Below are 16,938 nucleotides of genomic sequence, written 5' to 3' on the forward strand. Positions count from 1 at the left end.
TAGCTAATACTATTATAATTAATATTAAATGATAAAATAATAACTGGATTCTCATTTGTAGTTCCAATTTTTATGCCAGCAAAGAGATGCCCTACTATTTGACATTGGAGCGAGGGGTAAAGATGGGAAAGATAGAGAACAGAACCCATCATTTTGTGCTGCAGTCTTTAAAACTTGCCATTTTTCCTTTTGACTTACTTTGCTGGCTTATTCCGTTTTGGACCAGGACATTTTCCACTGTGCTAAGATGAAGTAATACAACGTGATGATGGTGAGAGACTCCTGAAGTGTATTCTAAGGTTTCAAAGCCCAAAGTCTACACGAGACAATAGCATGTTTGCTTTAAGTGCTTTCAAGCTGTAAGTAGTGACCTTTGTGTTTCCAATAATGCCTGATAATTGAATGTAGACACTGCATATTGGAAAATAAGGTGCTTGCAAGGCAAGGATCACATTCCACTAGCCCTTGTAAGTGAGGGGCAGAGTTTATCTGAGATTGTACGCCCTGCCTCAAAGAACCTCAAGAATCATAAGCAGTAGGGGATCTTCACTTTCCATAGTGAGGGCAGCGCAAATCTTGCCATGGGTCACATGGAAAAGAAATAAAGAAACAAACCTAAGCAGAGGGTTTGCACATGATATTACCCCTGGGAAAACCGGTGGCGACACAAGACTTATGCATGTGGAAGGAGGGCCCGTGATGGTGACTTTGTGTGTTTTCAAACTGATTATAATCTAGCAAAGAGGTCGTAGAACAACTGAATTGTCCTTTCCCATATGCTTTACAAGCTTAATGTGAAGATGTAATTTTTCATGGCAAGTATATTTTATTCTTTTGTTTATGACTTGCCAATTTCTTTCCTATGCTTAGCTGCTATTCTGTACAGAGAATGTGCTCAACGGGCTTTGGAGGTATTGTTAAGCAGAATATAAATTCCTAGTTGCCTAAAAAGAACATGACATCGTGGTTTTTTTTTTTTTTTTTTTTTAAAGCATAATCACTAATGGTGTTAAGCTAAGCAGACAGACTCAAAAAAAAAAAAAAAACTGAACTATAAAAACAAGTGGAAAAAGTAAAACTTAGTAGGCATGGGTAGTTTGGGGAAAGAGGGGACTTGTGAAACCCGCTCAGATTTTCTGTGTCAAAAGGAATTTTTTGTCTCTATAATAGTGAGGATGACTTAAGTCCTCCAAAGTAAAAACTGACAGTGTAAAATGATTTGTTTCTTTAATGACTATGATTTACCACTTTCCGGCAAGTCGTTTATTATCGTGACATTTTTAGGTCAAGAGTAGTGAGGCTCAGTTCAAATGCGGGTCGCTGTCCCTTAGTGAACCATGAGAATGAATCTTCCCCATTCAGCGATTTGAAACCTCCAGATATTAATAGTAGCTTCAGCTCCAGGTCTCGTGTTCAATCCACATCCTTTTTGCTGAGTGTACTTTGTATTTTACCTTTACTCTGCGGTGTCAAATGCTCTAGCTTTCATTTAGATACAATGGCTCACTTGCACGCACAAGTTCACTTTAAGGTAACCTTTTTTCAACTCTGATCCCTGTTTTCCAATTTGAAAAAATAATCAGCAAAAGCATTCCTTCTGCAAGTCAAGTGTACCTGGCTTCCGACAAGAAAAAAATCGCTAGAGATGAAGGATAAAATGTGGAAAATTTTACAGAGGCCTGAATTCTGCTATGTAACTAGATGGTGAGAAGCTTTATAAATGACAATTTGAACTTTGGCTTCTCTATTCTCTCCCCCGGTGCCCCCTTCGGCTCTGGAGGTAATCATTATGACCCCAGATCATTCCTCCACATTCTTTTGATTGTCTGGCACCAGTGTCTTTGCTAGTTTTTATGGGATCTTTGACCCCCTCAGCTATGTCCTCAGCTAATTGGCCCATAGTTTTGAGCTGCTAACTTGACACCATGGGTGGTTGTGCTTTTAAGAAACACAGTGTTACAGTTTGTGAGGTACAGTTAGGAATTCATGTTCTGCTATACTCAGACCTGTGGAGAAACCCTCTAAGTCAATCCTTTGCACATAATGGTGAACAAAATATGGTTATGAAATTGTCAGACATGAAAGTGTACACCTGTTCATAAGAAATAAGCTCAAATAAAATAAAACATCACACACATGCTCGCTGTGGAAAATCACATTCACGTAAAATTATACCAAAATTTGAAGGCTTATAATCAGAAAGACAGACTTGCTATCTATTTTGTATGGAAATGTGTTAGAACATTGAAAATGACCCACATCATGAATATGTATCTTAAAATAATTTTGTGAAAGAATTACTAAATTCTAACCCCTTTATGTAGTGACACAAAATAAGTAGGCATTATTTGAATAAAACACCTACATGTTTAGGGAAGATGCATATTAAAGCATTCTAAAAAATTTGAGCAGCTTATAGTTTAGTCATTATTTACAGAGGAATAACTACGTTTGACAGGACAAAGGCCCAATATTCCAAATGTGATGTTTAGAATACAAAACTTCCAGCCTCAGAGAGGGTATAGTTATTAGGAAACAAGATACCAAAGAATGTGGAACTCAGTATAAATCAAGTAGTTTTTCTAGAATGCTTAGAGACCTAATTATAGCAGCAAGATCTTTTAGGTAATGCAATCATATCAAAATCATCTCTTCTGTGCAATTTTCTTTGCACTCCAACATATCTAATTCTTTTTGTCTCTTGGAATGAACATAAGTACTCCGAAGACTGTCTCTCTACCTCTTTCCTCTCACTTTTTCTGTCTCTCTCCCTCTTTTATTCTTCTTTTCATAGACACTTGTAGAATTGAACAAAACTCTGAGGTGAGGCATGATCTCAGAGATAAGCTTATCCCTCACACTTTATTGAGCAGATGGGAAATGGAAGTCCAATAGGATTAACAGCTTGCTCAGGATTCCACAGGTGATGAAATTCAGAATCCACGTATATATCTTCTGTCTTCTGGAACATTTTTTTTCGTTTATATCACACCAAACAAGGCCTTTAATTTCTCACAGGTTTATTTCTACAAGAAACACTTCAATTTACACTCTGTCTTGTTAAAAATTCAGGAATTTCCTCAAAGGTCCCTTTGTCTTCTACTCTCTGCAGTTGAACCCTCACCCACACCATGTCAGTTTGAACTTGGTCCCATCATGGTGTCTATAGCAAAGCTGATAAACAGATTGTGATTTCTGTTATTTGTCTCACCATTTATTCAGTATTCATTGAATACCTAATATGTTCCAGACACAGTTTTAAATATTGACCAAAGGGCAAAAATATTGCCTCTGTGGATCACATCATCTCTCAGAAGACAGACAATATGCAAGATACTCGGATAGGATAGATAGGTGATTGGTTGATAGATACAGACAGACAGACAGACAGACAGACAGACAGACAGATATAAATGAAAGATGATGGATACTATAAATAGAAAGAAGAAATATCTAGTGCTGGCAATATATAACTCTTTGGAGCAAAATAAAATCAGGGATTTGAGCAGAGAGCATTGGAAGTGGGATTGCCATCATATATGGGTGATTAGACAAGGCCTGAATGAAGGTATTGAGAAAATGAGTGTTAAAAGTATATGAGATGTCTAATGACCTCATGGCAGGAAGTTATAGGCAATAAGCAACAAAATTCTTGAATCCTAGTATGTTGATGGGCTTAACATGTTCTAAGAATGACAGTGATGGTAAATATTTTAGAGATAAGAAAATATCAAATTAAAGGTGATTGAAATCCAAGCAAAACTTAATGGTAGCTTGGTGGTGGAAATAGAAATGTTTATGAGGGTTAAGAGGCTGGATCCATTTTGAAATAGCATCTATAGGGAGCAGGGATTTGGGTTGTGAGCTGGACGAGTCAGGGATCCTTATTGGCCTTCTCTGTGGAGATGTCCAGTAGGTGACTGAAATGTATGAATCTGGAGTTGAGGAGAGAGTTTGGGGAAAAAATGGGAAAGTAGGAGCTGTGGGCTTCAATGGGATATGGTGTTCTGAGACTGGATACTCACCAAAGTGATCGAGCGTACAGAAGGAATTGGAGAATTGACCAGGTTGTAACAATTTGATGGTAGAATGTTCAGAAGCAAGAGGAAGAAACAAAGTAAATGGAGACAGAAGAGCTAAAAAGTAAGAGGAAAAGCATGAATGTAAAGTGGCCAGAGGAGCAAGTAAAACAGATACTGAAAGAAAGAGAAAGAGGAGAAATTGACCACTTGTAGCAAATTTTGCTCACAGTGTAGGCAAAAAGTCTAGGTGGCACATATGTTCAGATGGACCAGAAGGGTCTGATGAAGGGGCAGGAACAATTCTGATGGTTTTGTGTTCAGCAAAATTAAAAATGTGGGCATTAGGGGCAGGGCTTGACTAATTACTTGTAGTACCTCTTAATGCCATGGTTGTGTCAGGATTCCTAGAGGAGCTGAGACTAAAATAGGTTTTAAATTTTGAGCACAACTTTGACAGATATATATTCCAGGAAAAGTAGTGCTGAGGACAATTGAGCTGCTAGTGGAAAAAATTACTGGCAGGAAGCACAAGAGACTCTTGAGTGATGGCACCAGTGTAAATTAGATGCCATGGAGGAGCCATAGCTGAGAGGTGAAAGAAGCAATAAAGCAAGAGAGAAGGCCAAGCTATAGAGCCCTGGTGTGTGTCCTCCATGGGGAGGTCCAGCCTTGGCTACTTACAAGCAGGGTAGTGATACAACTACTGCCCGGAATCCATCTCTAGTCCCTGGCTGTGGGAAAGAGTTTAATAACAAAAGGATAGGGGGTAAGAAGCCATCTGAGTTAAGAAAAAGGAACTGAGTATTAAGGCAGGGTGAGTTGAAGTAAATAGGAAGCAAATATTGAACAAAATATTTTGGGGGTGTGATTGGATCTGTTAAACTCTGTGATACACAGTGCAGGATGAAGATGATGTTTTCATCCTCCGTGTGTAGAGTTTTAGCCATGCCACACTCTGATGGAGCGAATGGAACTTGTGAACAATGAATCTGGGTTGCAAAGAGATGACAGCACTCGATGCAGAGAAGCAGATCCTGGTTCCCTTACATGTATTTCTACATAGCGAGAAATCCTCCCATGCTAGAGGGAGAATGAGGCCTGTGCTTCTGAAAAGACTTCTGTCATTCATTGTCTCTCCTCTTTTGCTCATGTTCTCACCATAAGCTTCATCCTATAGAAAAATGAGGCATTTGTGTCTGAGATCCACTGAATTGCAGTCATTCATGACTTTGGCTGTAGCGGAGAAGATTCCAGGGTTAGCCACTGAATTTGAGGTGTCACCACAAAATCTGCAGGCAAGTGTTGAAAAGGCACATAGAAAAGCATGTGACAGAACTGAGAATGGTCAAAAGTTACTGTGCAGCTTGGCTTGGCACCTTCCCAGGGGAGTCTAATTTACCTCCTGGCTCTGAAGGAGAAGCTTATTACAGTGTGGGCTTTGCAGAGCTGGAGAAGGGTTGCCACCTGGCATCTAGGAACCTCCTGAGAGCCACCAGTGGCATTTGGCCACCTTTGCCTTCCAAAGTCTGCCATGTGCCAGTGTACACAGAGAGGCACATGGCTCCACCTCGAGAAGCAATGCCCAGTTCCTTTGCATGCAAAGCCATGCAAGCCTTGAGCAGGTCCATGCTAGAAAGAGAATTAGGTGGAAGTGCTTAGAAAAAGGCTAGAGATTGGAAGCTCCCATGGTCTCCTATGTACTCATTATGTCGACTTCCACCCTGTATCTCTCTGCTAATTGCAATGTGGACTATGTCCTTGAGGGTACCACACCAGAACATAATATGTTTCCAATAAATATTTGTAGCCTCCTGGGAAGCTTATTCAGAGGGGTTTGAAACTGAGAGCAGAATAATTTGCTACTTCTCATATACATTTTATGTAAGATTAGAGAGAAATGAGCAAAAAGTTAAAAGCAAGGAGGCATATATAATTATATATACAGTGTTTTCTAGAAAATATAAGTAGGAAATGAACAATAGATTAATTGGTTTTCAGACAAGAGGTAAAATCCTTTTTCAGTAAACATTCACAAACACCTATACACAAGCACACATGTAAGCAAGTGTGTATTTCCTAACCTGGCCTCACTTTTTGATATACTTTCAAAATTGGTATAGTGTCTTGCGTATCTCTCCTAAGGCTGTGCCAGATCTTTGATTCACACTCTTGCCCTCATTAGACACAACCAGGGAGAGTAAGAATTAGTTCCTTTCAGCACATCTCAATATTTCCTGGCTTATCTTACACTACTTTTATGAACAGGAATAGTGCTCTTGCTGGGCTGCACCCTTCTTGGTTCAACTTTTCATATCTAGTTTTAAATAAGGATTTGTTGTTGTTGTTGTTGTTGTTAGGGAAGGGTCTACAGGGTGTTCAGGGCTTCAGTACTAGATCAGACTCATAGTGATTCTTCTGTTTACATCCTCCCAAGTGCTGGGATTACAGGCACGCACCACCATGCTCAGTCTCGCAGCCCCTATATCTGCTTACAGGTGCTTTAATCCACTGAGCTATTTGGCAGGCCCAAATAAGGATAAATTGTGATGAACTACTTACACATGAGTTTGCAAACCGGGATTGTTTTTGCATATAGGAATGGGTGCGCTGGTGAGGAGGAACTGGTGGCTGTAAGAAGACAACTAATGATATTGGAAATAACTCTCTGAGCAGCTTGTGAATAAAATTCCTAACATGCACAAGAAATGCATCTTAACAAGAGACGAAGTCTACTGAGCACACGTGCTATACAGGCAAAGTATAAAATTTGGATGCACTTGTGAAATAAATCTTTACAAATCCTTCTGGGGAGCAGTGGGATGGATGCAATACTCACCTGGTGCCCACATAACTGCGCATATATATGCACACTAAACTTGTGTTGAGGGGCTGGTGAGATGGCTCAGTGGTCTAAAGCACCTACTTAGAACAAACTAAAAGCACAGGGACTGCGGTTCAATCCCCCTGCACCACATGCCAGCCAGCGCCGCCCCCTGGTGGGCTGAACTGGCCCCACACACACAAATAAATAAATTAAAAAAAAATAAACTTGTGTTGATGCATCATACCGTACAATTTTCAAATAATAAAACTGAGGTTCAAAATCATGAGGCCCTTGCCCAGGGTCACAGAGCTAGTGGGAAGACAATGTGAGTCAAGCAATCTGTCAGAGGCGCTGCCCCTCTAGGGTAGCGTGGGTGATCTACGAAGTAACCTGAAGGCGCGACAACTCTGCTACAGGAATCTGTGTCTTTAGGCACTTTGATCCTCGGGATTTTGTCATGCTACAGTGATTTCCTGGCAGGGAAGAACAATTAGATTCCCGTGAAATACCCTGGCATCTGTCCATCCCCATGAATGGAGCCTGATATAACTCCTTCCGTGGCCATCAAGGAAAACATACTGGGTTTAAGGCTAATATCCTCCTTTAATCGTGACTTCTGGAAGCCTACCAAGAGCAGCTATCATTTGAATTTGGCGTGATTTCACTGCTGCTTGTTGCTCATAATTTCATTACTCTCCAGATGTTAACATATTTTACTGGGATGCTAATTTTTCTTTTACCAATTATCTCTGTCAGTATTGTAAGGCGATTATTTTTTGGGTTATGTATTTCACTAAAATGTAGGCCCCATAAGGGTAGTATTATTTTTCTTTAGCTTCTGAAAATTATATCTTCGTAGCCATGAAATAGTGCTAGCCAAAATATGTGCCTAATAAACACATATTTGGGGAATAAATAAGTAAAAAAATTACATCTATATTTTTTCTGCTATAAGGAAACTTTCAAAAAAGAATGATTACAAACATTTTGAACGATGAGACCAAGAAAAGCAACTTATTATGTTTCTACCTCTGGTCATAGAATTAAAAGATTAGATCAGAGAATGACTACCACATGGTTGCTATTTCTTGGGTACTCATAGGTCCAATATGTGTTCTCACAAAGCAGATTGTTTTTTTTTTTTTTTTAATAACTGTATTAGTACAGAAGGACTAACACTAAAAATCATTCTACATATTTCAATTAAAAATAGTACTCTGAATCATCCTCCTATTATTATCCATATCACCTCTCCTTTTGTGAGCTTCATTAATTGACAATTTGGTATGCTATTTTTAATCACTTCATGAGAGATTGAGTTAATTTTTCCTAAGTCGTCTTTCATTTTCTTGGCTAAATACATACATTTTTAACGATGTAAAAATATGGTCCCTGTTAGTCATTCTTTTCTATCTTAAGAGCTGAATCTTAGATGGACATTTTAGAAGCCTAGCAGGCATTTTTGTTCTTCTTGTTCAAGTTTTAAACTGCCTATTCTTTCCATATGAGCAACTGCAACCCACATAATATTGGGCAGAAAGTGTTTAAGAAGTAGCGTCCAGAACTACTACTGCCCAGGGGACAGAAAGTGATACTATGTGACGTGTCATGGTACTGTGAAAAGAGGAAATTCATTTCCAATTCAAACCCTAAGCAGGGAAAGACTCTTCTCTGTAAAGGAGATTTAGTGCCCCTCATCAATAGGGTGTGTGAGACAACTAAGCCCCTAGAGGCAAATGGCAGCCACCAGCGTGGAAGCCACTGAGCCCACATCTGACACTGAGCTCAGGAGACCCGGACACAGTGCACAGCAGTTGTGAGCAAGGTTAACAAGTAAGCCACAAGCACTCACAGCCCTCCATGTGTAAACCCCTAACCAGAGATTTAAGTCTCCTGAATTAAAAAGTGATCAACTCAATGCAAATCTTACATCAGAGCAGGGAGCCAGGAAAGAAACTTTTCAAAGCTTTCTTTCTGAGAGCTGATAATATAAGCCAGGAGGCAGTCCTTTAGTACTGTGTGTTCTGATCCCTTTGACAAATGCTGTAAACTCGGTTATTATTTAGAAAAATATTCAAGGTAGGAGGTTTGCGATTTAAAAAAAAAAATTCTGTGTCAGCATTGTAGATAAATTCTTGAATGCTCTAGAAGGAGCACTACTTCATCTGTTATATCTAGAGTATTTAGCCAGAAAGGTCAAAAGCAAATAGTCAGAAGCTTTTTCATGTGCACTCTTTTATATGGGTGCGTTTTAAGCTTCAAAATGTTTATGAATCACTTATAGCTTCTATGGAAATAAAGTTTCTGATTCAGCAAGTAGGTGTGGCCTTAGAGTTTGCATTTTTAAGGAGATGTCACACAAGGGCACTGGGGAGGCCTTGGGGAAAAGGCTTTGGACTGCAAGATCTTATGCACGAGTGCAAAAATTGGTGATGTTGATATAATTTCATCCTTATTACAGCAGGGTGTCACTTCTCCCAAACCAGGTCCCAAGTTAGGCCTGTCTCCTTAGCTCTCTCTCTGTCTCGCCTTAGGGTCCGAGCCCTTTCTCCTATATTTTCAGGCTAACTCTTCAGGAATTACACCAGAACAAGTTTCCATCAGATCAAGTGGCTGTTTGTTTCCACACTTTAAATACTTTCGGCAATCCTACAGGCCTTGAGGAGACAAAGGAAGTCATGTGACTCGAGATTCCGAGTGGTGTCTTGAAGGTAGCTGTTCTATTTCTCCAGCAAGGAGGAGGAGAATAACATATGGATATACAGTCGGGCTGCCGGTGCCATCTCTCGAATTGCCAGACCATGCTGTAAGGTGCAGCAGATGGGCAGAGCAGCAGGACGTGCCAAATGATGCACTCCAGGGCCCTTCCACGAGGTGCCTGCTCTGGTAGCAGCAGCAGAGCTCAAGAATATGCTTATGTCCCTTCACAAAGACAAATTATCCGGTAGCTCTTCAGATGGTGCTCAAAGAGCCATCACCAGGGTGAATGATTTACCTCTTCTATGCAATGTAACACTATATTAGGGAAAGGGAAGAAAAAAAAATAAACTGATTGGAAGCTTTCAAAATATGAACTGTTTTCCCTGAGCTTGGGCAGAGAGCTCCGCACTCTGGTTATTCCATTACTCACAACAACAGGGGAATGCAGCTTGCTTTCCCATTGTTGACAAGGCCTCCTCCACCTCTCCCACCTGACTTGCTCTCCTGTGTTCTAAGAGCCTCTGTCCCAGACCCTAAAGGGTGCTCTTCTCTCAGGACTGACCTTTCCTCACCACCATCTTTCTGCTGTGGGGTTTGGTGCTTTCCTGTAACTCTCTGTCCTTCCTGCTGAATTACTTAAATTCTACTCCTTCCTTAAGAAACATCTCATATACTAACCTCTCACACATTTTTCCTTCATCTTTTCAAGCCAAAGTAATACTGCTTCCTCCACATTTCTTGTCACATTTTCTCACTTGGCAGTTGAGGGTCTCTTCGTGACAGTTACTTGCTTTTCCTTATTTAATTCCTCTAATAGTCATGATTCCCACTTCTTTAATGAAAAGCTTCTCAACAGCTGTAAATGTTCCTAGGCTTTTTAAATCTCTGACAGTAGGAAGACACAGTCTTACTCAGGTTTTGAAACTGACCATGTGTCAAGTACAGACTGGGGCCTCTTCCCAGAAGTCAGGTCACTGAACTCTACTCAAAACGTAAGCCCTCATGAATGCAACAGCAAAAATGTCCAACACAAGTGGTTATGTTCTCTTAAAAGAGAAAACCCTTTCTCCCTTCTATTGTAGCAATTCTAGCTATTTGCTTCTTTTTCTTCTACAGTGTAGGGACATAGGGTGAGCTGTGATTTTCCTGAGAGAATGAGGTTATTCACAACCCAATTCGCTCATCATCCAGGAAGTTTTACCCAGGAGACATTCTTTGCTAGGAATTCCACGAACTAAATCTTGATGTGCTTATCATATATTGGATTCAGGAATTTATTGTTAGTTACCATAATAATTCTGTAGAAAGTCATTATTTTGTTTTGAATCAAATTTAAAATCCTTCTTGGAATGGGCCCCTAGTCCACTGAAGCCAATTGGCTGAATATCACCATCACCCAGTCATTCCATGCAAGCCTTTTCCAAACTGTGCCATATTCTTGGAATGCTCTTTCTTTCCATCTGCCAAGTTATCTCTCTTTCATCATCCAAATAGCTCATGCAATCCCACCTCTTCTGCACAATCTTCCAGAATTATTTGGAAAAGGTCTAATAGCTTTCTCTGCACCATCCAGTGTGAGCATTAGCCACTTAAGGCTCACTGGCTCCTCACTTTCTGCTTGGATAGTTATCCTTGAAGTGGACACCGAGCACACGCCTTGTTTCACATTGTTCAATAGTCTTTCTTTTTGGTACTTTGTACACATTGTCTTTACACCCAGATATTTCTAATCTTACAATCACCTTTCTACAGATTCTTCAGAAATCAGACTGCACCTAAAGAAAGTCCTCATACAGTGTGGAGTGCAATATTATGCAGAAAGAGATGTTTAATACAAAAGGAGATTTCTCAGATTTGATTTTGTAATATACAAAGAACAGGGAACATATTTAACATTTTACAAATCCACCAGCACTTGCCAGAGAACTCTGTTAGCCTTGGGCAAGGATGACTATTTCTATGGGGGCTTGTATCTCAGGGGGATTGTGGGTAGCTGCCCTTGGTTATTATGGGAGCCAAAAAGAAGAGGAAGCACTGAAGCAGCTTTTGTACTCGAGGACAAGGTTCATGACGTGTAACTCTTTGGAAGGAAGCTTGAGTAAGATATTGAAAGACTTGGAGTAGCAAGGTTTCCATATTTTTTGGAAGACTAAAGCAATTGATGCCCAAAAGAACCAGAAAATTACCTTAAGCTTGGCAAATCCCTTACGTAGGGTGGGTACTTTATGTGGATTTGCTGAATGAAGGAAGGAAGCATCTAATTAAAGAATAGTAATGTAAGCTGCAACATAATAGTCGCCTCCCAGCCTTACTAACAGGATCTTCTAGGGAAATTTGAAATGTTACAGTCTAACAAGGAAAAAGAAGCATCTGCTAACCTGCCATAAAGGAGGATAAACTTGACTCATTTGTAGGAAAATGGATGTACATTGAGCATAATGTTAAGCAGAATAAATCAGATGCACAAGCTTAAATGTTGCTTGGTTTCTCTTGTAAGAAAATACAATACAATATATAAGCAACAAAATAATATAGAGTAGGAAATAGGAAAATAGAGTTTTGCAAATGGGAGGGATGCAGAAAGGGAAAGGAACGGGAGGGGAGAAGGGAATGAAGAAAAAATGAGGATGTGTTAGGTACCTATACCCACTCCCCTGGCGAGGGTAATTGTTATGTGCTGCAAACATATACTGATAAAAGAAACTGAGGGAGAAAAGAAGCACCTGGACCTATATGGTAGTGATTAGAAAAGAAAACTACCATTAACATGACTGGATAGGAAATTTACAGGATACAGTTCATACAAAACATAGGGTCCCGAGTTGGAAAATTGTAAAGTATTAGTAGTCAGAGCAGATCAGTCACTGAAGCACAAGTATAAGCATAGACCCCGGTGTGATCACCCTGGTTTCTCACATGTGGGTGATGCTGACAGGCAGACATGATTAGTATGACCACTTTTTGTCAGAGAGGTTATTAGTTTAATCCAAAATCTAGGGGCCAGGGAGATAGCTCAGTGGAATAAATGCTTGCCTGGCAAGAGCAAGGGCCTGAGTTCTATCCCTGGTTCAACCAAAAAAAAAAAAAAAAAAAAAAAAATTTAGACAATATATCTCTCTCCACAATAAATCTTTGCTTAAGTAGCATATGTTTTGATTACAACCCCAGTTACTTAAATGCAGTTGTACCAGAAACATGGCTCTTCAGGAAGGAAGACCACTTTTTATTCAGTTTGTGCCTATTTCAGTTGTTGTATCAGCCACCTGAAATTTTAATTGACATACAGATTTTGCCTTTTGTGTAAATCACTTGAACTCTTTGTCCATTCATTTTTGTGATCTGTGAAATGGGATTGCCTGAGTGTAACTGGTATTTACTGAAGTGATGTATGTGAGTTTTCTGGCATGTTCTAGTCACTTCACTTCCTTTTTCCGTATATTCCCTCTTCCTTACAACATTCTGTGCTCAGATCCATGCACTGTTCATGAATCTGTTAACCAATGGGGATTAGTAACCAGGTCTTCATGCCAGGCCAGGAGCCCGTGCCTGCACCCATGCAGGAACATCCCATGCAGCCTCCTGGCCTCCTTTCTCCTGATGACAGCCCTTCCATGCCTTGTAACCTATCCAGGGATATCTGTGGAGCACAGAGCTGGGAAAGAAGAAGAGAGGAGAAGAGAACAAGAGCCTGAGACGTTTCTGTGTCGTTTCTCATTATCTGCAGAACGAATACTGTACTATCAACTTCCGGCTACTAACAACCCATTTCATCCCAGAGAGGAGGCCGGGATGAAAGGCTGCCAGAGAGGGGTGAGAGCAGGGATAAAGAGAGATGGAAAACAGCTTCGGCACTTTGACAAGCCAGATGCAAAGATGTGCTAGTGTATTTGATCCAAATGGGGGGGGGAAACACATTTGTCAAACTGTCTGCTTTGTTTAGGGGCACTGCTATCCTTGCACGCCATTGGCCTCTTTGCATTAATGTTCTGTCTATACCTTTTATCCACTGTTGAATGATCAGTGTCCGAGGCAATTTTCTGAAATAGATTTATTTAAATCTATTTAAATGTACGAAATTTTAAGCAGTCAGTGTACAGAAACCACTATCATCTCCTTTTCCTTGCTCAAACCAAAGACATACATCACAGAAAGAATAGCAAAAGTCTGAGCAGAATTAGGGGAATTTTGTGTCACAATGAACAAAGTACAGCTAGCATTATACTTTAGAAATAATGGCTTTTCTGTCTCATGGGCAAGGAGAAATAACTTTTCCACCACATAATAAATTTATTAGCCTTTCCAACCTCATCATTCCTACCTTAACTTAGATACGGCATCAAAGACAAGAACATCTGTTTGACAGGAATATTTCCAATTCAGCTTTTCTCCTGTGCACTGCTGGTTGGTCCCCCAAAGTTGCTGCATGTCCGCCACCTGGTGGTCATTCTGTAGATTGCTTGGTGTGATAGCCCGTAAAAGTAAAGGATCCAGTTTGACATTTTTACTAGTGCAGACTCACAGATCAACAAATAGGTTTCAGTGGCGGACCAGCTATAAGGGAGCAGCCCCTACACCTTAAACTGACATGCTGAAGCCTAGTCTTTAGTCTTTACCTCAATTCATGCTCTTTTTCTTCGCACATTAGGCTTTTTTCCTACCTGAACTGTTACCTGAACTGTTATTTTCCCTTCGCTCCTCATTCCTCTGTTCTTCCATCCAGCCCTAGCTGCTGGAAGACGCAGCTCTTCATTCAGTTCTCAGCAGACAGAGGTGGTACACAAAAACTGGATCATGTAAGAGTCTATTTGTCAAAATCTATGGGAGATGTGTGGGCAGAGCGCAGGAAAGCCACTTGCGCCCCCACGGCGTGGCGAGGGGTGCACAGGCTCCTGTCACCCACTCATTGAGGCATATACTGAGAGCATGCTGGGGTGAGCCTCTGGCACACTCGGACCGCTGTGAACAGAGCGGGGCTTCCTGGAGCCCAGAGGCTCTCCCAAAAGCAAACCGGACGGAAAGGCGTCCCGGGCCCGGCCACCGGTGGGACGCAGGGCAGGGCGTTGGCAGGAGGCTCCCGACCGAGGGTCGCCACCGTTGTCCCAAGCCTGCCCCTTCCCCACCATTCTGGGCTCTGCGAGACGCGAATACACTTACGGACAGAAGGCGGCAAGGTCAAACGCAGAGACACATGGCTATCTCGAAAGACCGGGTGAAGTAAGGCAAGACCTGTCCTGCTGTATCTCTCGCTCTGCTTCTCGCCACTTCGTGGCCTCCGCTGCCTGGTTCAGCGCTGCTCTAGCGCAGCGTTCCTCTTGTTTCCAGGTGCACTATGCGGCAAGCTACCAGCACCTGCGCTTCAGCTTGCGCTGGTCCTAGTGCATCCGCACCTGGCCGTCCTCAGGGCCCGAGCGTGGACGCTGACTGTGCTAAATTAATGTTAATGACTCTCTAGCATGTCCCATCTCTTAATTTTTGAAGGGTGTCTTAGACTTATAGCATACATATTCTTTAGCTTTTTAAACTTTTTTAAAAATTAATTTGGTACAGGGTCTCATTACGCAGCCGGGTCTCGTAGTGATCCTCCTGTCCCAGCCTCCACAACGCCGGGATTATAGGCGTGTGCCACCACACCTGGACACGGTTGCAGGCGCAGCTCAGGGCCAGGCCGGTGCAGCTTGCAGCACCGGGATCCAAGCCTGGTGCCTGCGCTTGCGCAAGCAGGCGCTTGGTCTGCTGAGCTACATCGCTGGCCCATATTCTTTAGCTTTTTAGCACTATTATGTTTTCAGTTATCACATCTTTGAGAGGTACACTGGTTATTGAAATTAGGAAAAAGTATCAGAAGCTTTAAGTTACCAATCCAGAGCAAGCAGCATTGTTTTCAAGAGGATTTCAATGGTAGGCTGGTTTTGGCCTTTCAAAAAGTTAACATGTAACATGCTGTAAATTATGTTTATGTTAAAATAGTAATTTAAGAAGCACTCTATTCCCAAAGTTATTTCATTTATTTAAATGCTTAGCTTTTTTCTAAAGTGCTGCATACTCCCACATGTGTGAATAATCTTATTGATTAGATGTTTAAAGTTTTTCAAATACTTCATTATTTTATTTTAAGGAGAAAAGGAATGCACTGAATGCGTCATAGACACGTGAAACTGATTTGTCACCAAATTGGAAATTAAAGTTTTATCAAAGTGTGTGAGAAAGGGAGTGTTGACTTCCACATACTTTAGAACACTTTACATATTCATAATGATTCAGTAAGAACAGTGAAATTTTAATAAAACCACAGCCTTTCTCAATATAATAATGATATAAATATTTTTAAATTGCATGGAAGATCTTACAAAATCTCTTTATACTCCTGTTTTTAGGCTTTGAAAGAAAGGCATCATGAATGTTATCAAGGCAGAAACAGCACACTGTAGGCCACATTCCACAGCCAAATTTTTATGATAATTTAAAAATTCTAGCTATAAAAACACAATAGAAACTAACTGCATAGATGATGAAACTATGCGATGTGTACAATAAATCAAGAGAATTATAGGTCACTATGGAATTTGTAAAATAGATGCTTTTCTATTTTTGTGAAACTACGTAATTTATACCTTCCATCCTATCAATGAAGATAGGGAGATTTGGGTTATTCATGTTCCATATTTCACAAATCTTCATCCAGTTCTGAGATTGATAAAATAAGAATAAGACTTTATAGTCCACCAGGTAGTTTTATTAAAACAAAACATGTAGTTGTTGCTAGTTTCTCTTCTTTCTAATATAGTATAAATAAAATGAACTGCAACTATATTATTTCACTAACTTCTTTTCACATACCTTTCTTTAAAGTGAATGAAAAGATAAAAACAGACTATTCTGTTTATTGTTGGTTTGCTTATTTTTAATTCAGAATCTGAGGAAAATTTTACACCAAAGTTAAATACCCCAAAAATATTATTGCTCCTTCACAAATTGGAAAGAGGGTAAATGTGAAATTTGGGAGCAAGCAGGGTGGGGTGAGGGGCATGTGGGTGTCTGTGGGCAAGAGTGAAGGGATCCCAAGAGCTGCGTGAGGGTGGTGTCGCTCACGCTGCGTACCTGGCAGTGTGCTCAGCCTCCCGTCCCTGAGTTTGTCAGTGATGGTTCAGGAGTTTTTAATTCTTCCAATGAAACTGGCTGCCTGGCCAAGGATCAAAGTCAACCACACACCTCACTCTGTGCTCTCTTTCTGACTGGATCAGCCTCATGGTTCTACTGCAGCTCACTGTGGGAAGAGGGTCTCCCAAATTGACAGTTATTGGACTTCTTGTCAACCTTGATGATAGAGACCTCACATTGGATTGAATATGTCTCAGAAAAACATCAAACAAAGTAACATTTATTGCACTCTGA

At 40.7% G+C, this 16,938-nt stretch overlaps 1 pseudogene; it reads right to left on the reverse strand.

The window, feature by feature from the left end:
* The window catches only part of LOC101589351, a 65,422-nt pseudogene extending 50,753 nt beyond the window's left edge, over positions 1–14,669 (reverse strand).
* Positions 14,670–16,938: the final 2,269 nt, after the last annotated feature.

Source organism: Octodon degus, unplaced genomic scaffold, assembly GCF_000260255.1.
Source record: "Octodon degus isolate 3935 unplaced genomic scaffold, OctDeg1.0 scaffold00157, whole genome shotgun sequence".
NCBI classification, from domain to species: Eukaryota; Metazoa; Chordata; class Mammalia; order Rodentia; family Octodontidae; genus Octodon; species Octodon degus.